We start from the raw sequence: 6,000 nt of genomic DNA on the forward strand, positions 1-6,000 counted from the left end.
TCAACATAGCATTACATAACACAACATAGTATAGCATAACACAACATAGCCTAGCATTAAATAATGCAACATATCCTAGCATTACAAAACACAACATAGCATAACACACTATAACACAACATAGCAAAACATAACACAACATAGCTTAGCACAGCGTAACACAACATAGCATAGCATAACAACATTGCATAACATAACACAACATAGCAAAGCTTAACATAACACGGCATAGTATAACATAACACAATATAAAACAGCATAGCATAACACATACCACAACATAGCATAGCAATATAACACAACATAGCATAACACAAAGCATAACACAATATGGCAAAACAACACAAAATAGCAAAACACAACATAACAGCATAGCATACAATAACACAATATAACATATCATAACACGTACCACAACATAGCATAACATTACATAGCATAACACAACATAACATAGCATAGCAAAACATAACATTATAACATAACACGACATACAATAACATAGCATAGCATAATAATATAACACAACATAGCATAGAATAACAACATAGCATAACAGAACACAATATAACACAATACAGCATAGTTTAACACAACACATCACATAACACAACACAATATAAAACAGCATAATACAACATAGCATAACACAACACAGCATAATGTAACATGACATAACATAACACTAACACAACACAGCATAACAACATAGCATAGCACAACATAGCATAACATAACATAACACAAGATAGCATAACACAACACAGCATAACATAACACAATATAACATAGCATAACACAATATAAAATAAAATAGCATAACACAATATAACACAAGATAGCAAAACATAACATAGCATAGCAAAACATAACATAGCATAACCCAACGTAGCATAACACAACATAGCATTACATATCACAACATATCATAACACAATATAACAGAACATAGCAAAACATAAGACAACATAGCATAGCATTAGATACCACAACATAGTATAGCATAACACAATGTAACAGAACATAGAATAACACAACACAGCATAACACAACACAGCCTAGCGTAACATAGCAGTGTAACACGACATAACACAACATAACCCAGCATTACATAACACAACATAGCCTAGCATTACATTACACAACATAGCTTAACACAATATAACAGAACATAGCAAAACATAACACAACATAGCATAACATACCACAACATAGCATAACATAACACAACATAGCAAAACATAACAACGCGACATAGCATAACATAACACTAAATAAAACAACAAAGCATAGCGTAACATAACACACCATAGCACAGCATACCATAACAGATAGCACAACATAACACAACATAGCATAATGTAACACAACATAGCATACATAACACAACATAGCATAACATGGCATAACAGAACACTAAATAACACAACATAGCATTGCATATCTCAACACAACATAGCATAACACAATATAACAGCATAATATAACACAATATAACACAACATAACACATACCACAACATAGTATAACACAACATAGCATTACATAACACAACATAGCATAACACAACATAGCAAAACAGAACACAACACAGCATAGCACAACACAACATAGCACAACACAACATAGCACAACACAACATAGCATAACACAATATAACAACATAGCATAACACAATATAACATAGCAAAACATAACGCAGCATTGCAAAACACAACATAGCAGAACACAATATAACAACATAGCATAACACAATACAACATAGCAAAACATAACACAGCATTGCAAAACACAACATAGCATAACACAACAAAGTATAGCATAACACAACATAGCATAACACAACATAGCCTAGCATTACATAACGCAACATAGCCTAGAATTACATAACACAACATAGAATAACACACTATAACACAACATAGCAAAACATAACACAACATAGCATAACATAACACAACATAGCATAGCATAACACAACATAGCGTAACACGACATAACACAACATGGTATAGCATAACAGAACATAGCAAAACATAACACAGCATAACAAAACACAACATAGCATAACACAACATAGCCTAGCATTACATAATGCAACATAGCCTAGCATTACATAATGCAACATAGCATAACACAATATAACACAACATAGCAAAACATATAACACAACATAGCAAAACATATAACACAACATAGAATAGCATAAAACATAGCATAGCATAACATAGCATAACACGACACAACTCAACATAGCATTACATAGCACAACATGGTATAGCATAACACAACATAGAAAAACATAACACAGCATAGCAAAACACAACATAGCATAACACAACACAGCGTAACACAACATAGCCTAGCATTACATAATGCAACATAGCCTAGCATTACAGAACACAACATAGTATAACACAATATACCACAACATAGCAAAACATAACACAACATAGCATAGCATAGTGTCACAACATAACAACACAACATAACATAGCAAAACGTAACACAACATAACCTAGCATTACATAACACAACATAGCCTAGCATTACATAATACAACATAGCATCACACAATATCACACAACATAGCAAAACATAACACAACATAGCATAGCTAACACGACATAACAACATAGCATTACATAACACAGCATAGCATAGCAAAACACAACATAGCATAACATATCACAACATAGCATAACACTATATAACATAGCAAAACATAACACAACATAGCATATCATAACAAAACATAGTATGCCATAAAACATAGCATAGCGTAACACGACATAACTCAACATAGCATTACATAACACAACATAGTATAGCATAACACAACATAGCATAACACAACATAGCCTAGCATTAAATAATGCAACATATCCTAGCATTACATAACACAACATAGCATAACACACTATAACACAACATAGCAAAACATAACACAACATAGCATAGCACAGCGTAACACAACATAGCATAACACAACATAGCATAGCATAACAACATTGCATAACATTACACAACATAGCAAAGCTTAACACAACACACCATAGCATAACATAACACAATATAAAACAGCATAACACATACCACAACATAGCATAGCAATATAACACAACATAGCATAACACAAAGCATAACACAATATGGCATAACAACACAAAATAGCAAAACACAACATAACAGCATAGCATACAATAACACAATATAACATATCATAACACGTACCACAACATAGCATAACATTACATAGCATAACACAACACAACATAACATAGCAAAACATAACATTATAACATAACACGACATACAATAACAAAGCATAGCATAATAATATAACACAACATAGCATAGAATAACAACATAGCATAACAGTACACAATATAACACAATACAGCATAGTTTAACACAACACATCACATAGCACAGCATAATACAACATAGCATAACACAACATAGCATAATGTAACATGACATAACATAACACTAACACAACACAGCATAACAACATAGCATAGCACAACATAGCATAACATAATATAACACAAGATAGCATAACACAACATAGAATAACACAACACAGCATAACATAACACAATATAACAACATAGCATAACACAATATAAAATAAAATAGCATAACACAATATAACACAAGATAGCATTGCAAAACACAACATAGCATAACATAGCATAACGTAACATAACATAACCCAACTTAGCATAACAACATTGCATAACACAACAGAGCACAGAATAACATAGCATAATATAACACAATATAACACAACATAGCATTACATAACACAATATAACACAACACGGCATAGCATTACATAACACAATATAACTACATCGCATAACACAACATAGCATAGCAATACATAACACAATATAGCACACTATAACACAACATAGCATAACATAACACAACATAGCACATTATAGCACTACATGGCATAATATAACAATATAGCATAATATAACACAACATAGCATAGCACAATATAACACAACATAGCATAGCAAAACATAACACTAAGTAGCATAACATAACACAACATAAGACAATATATCGTAGCGTAACACAACATAAGCCACATAATTCCACGCCACACACTCCATTCCAAACCAAAACACATAGGTAAAAAACATTATCATTTACAACGCCAATAGCTCTAACTCTAACAAATGCGAGACCGATTGCATTACAAATGCTTGTTTTTTTATAGTAATTGCTAAAATGTAGTTGCTGAGAAATCAATGTATTTTCTCTGTTAATATGATCAATATAGGACCAAATCTAGACCCATTTCAAAATCCGTTTTTAATTGCTGCTGGTTCTCAAACCCAATGTTACCCGGCCCACTTAAAGCCCCGTGTAAAATTACCCCGCTTAAAATAATAAATCATTTCAAAATAAAGGTGGACTAGCCAAGGGTGGCTTGGTTTTAGCTCAGGCCAAAGATCTGCCTCTAGCCTACCTTTAGGACTCGATAGTAGCATGTGTCACAGACACCGCCGCACTGTCCTTTTTCCACTTTCGAGATTTGTAAAAGATAAGCAGATTTCTGCTGAACGAAATGTATCTGCTGTAACCGTATAGGCGTAGATAAAATACGAAATGTGCATTTTGATTTGTTTGCATTGTGACCACAGAGAAAGCACCTCTGATACATTAAGAATCTTGTTAATGCACTCTCTCTTTTCTTGCCCTTTTTCTGAAATTCTTTGTACGGTAAATCAAGGAATGGCAGTGATATTAACATATACATGTACTGACACCCTTTCCAGATATTTACCCTTGTACCATAGATGACAAAAGTTTTTTTTATTTTTTTTATTTAATGCCTATAGTTTATTGCAGTGTTTTATACTACTTTGAAAATACTATTTTGTGAATGAATCACAGCCAGTTTATCCAACTTCTTTCTGGAAACATATCTCATGTAGAATCAATTCGATTCGTATAATTTATTTTTACTCAACTAATTGACCAATATTAGTTCAGCTCTTGGAAGGCAGTCACACAGAGCACTGGTCTGTCGTGTAAAACCAAGCAGAAGACGCGGGAATTTATTTTTCTGAACTGCATGCTATGTACCCTAAAATACTACCTTCTGCCCTAAAGCACAGTGAATGACCCTGGGCAAACAAGCGTACACCTCATTTGGCTAATACTTATATAATATTGCACAAAGTATACTTAGAAACGGAGAATTATACTACATGCCCTTAGTGTCATAAGCGAACACATACCGTCCTGTGCAAAGATAAAAGGTGCCCACCTGTCCGCTACTTACAGGGGTCGTCCTATGTTCGGTTTATGTCCACTGTTGACAGTACGACAGTGAGTTTCTGCACTTCCGGATCGCGCATCAACCGACCCAATGGTAAACCATATTACTGAGAATTGTCTTAGACTGGGCGGGACTAGTAATGTGTAAAATGACCCAGGATTGGAGCATTCGACAACCCTCAGCCAATCATAGTACACCGTACAGAACTCCCAAGTGCCTATTGGGTATCGAGTCCGCATGTGCCTTGCTCCCGAGCTCTATTCCAGCAGTTGGCGGATGCTGCTTTGCTTTTAGTTATGCGATACCTCGGCCCTGGATGCGACTGTACCTGAAGTGAATTAGTCACCACTCGGGCGATGGCAACCTATCTCGACCTTAGCAGGCCAGGCTGCTTCTGGTCTGCAGATTTGAATGATACGAGGCAGGAGAGAGCGGGGAAGCGATGCGAAGCAAAAGTCATAGCAGGTGGTCAAAGAACAATGGCAGGACCTAGTAACAGGGTACCATCTGGGGTATGATGGATGACGGACTGGTCTTTTCGCATCTGAGAGCGGGCTCGCTGCTGGCAGGTGCTTGCCGCGGGCTGCATCGGTGTTATGTACGGCACAGTAGGATACAGGGTGGCAGTTTTGTGTTGCGCGCACACACAACTTTTTTTTTTTTCGCGTTTGCTGTCACTGGATGTTTCGTTTGTT

At 35.2% G+C, this 6,000-nt stretch overlaps 1 protein-coding gene across 3 annotated transcripts in view; it reads right to left on the reverse strand.

The window, feature by feature from the left end:
* SMIM8 (small integral membrane protein 8) overlaps window positions 1-5,406 on the reverse strand; it is a 34,680-nt gene extending 29,274 nt beyond the window's left edge. Inside the window, exon 1 of one of the 3 annotated variants that reach the window (XM_069235564.1) lies at window positions 5,309-5,406. The gene's annotated coding sequence lies outside the window, so the exon portion shown is untranslated. Of the gene's footprint in view, window positions 1-5,264 lie in introns of all 3 variants that reach the window. The other 2 variants (XM_069235565.1, XM_069235566.1) reach the window with 2 other exon arrangements.
* Between the last annotated feature and the right edge of the window lie 594 nt (window positions 5,407-6,000).

Source organism: Pleurodeles waltl, chromosome 5 (assembly GCF_031143425.1).
Source record: "Pleurodeles waltl isolate 20211129_DDA chromosome 5, aPleWal1.hap1.20221129, whole genome shotgun sequence".
NCBI classification, from domain to species: Eukaryota; Metazoa; Chordata; class Amphibia; order Caudata; family Salamandridae; genus Pleurodeles; species Pleurodeles waltl.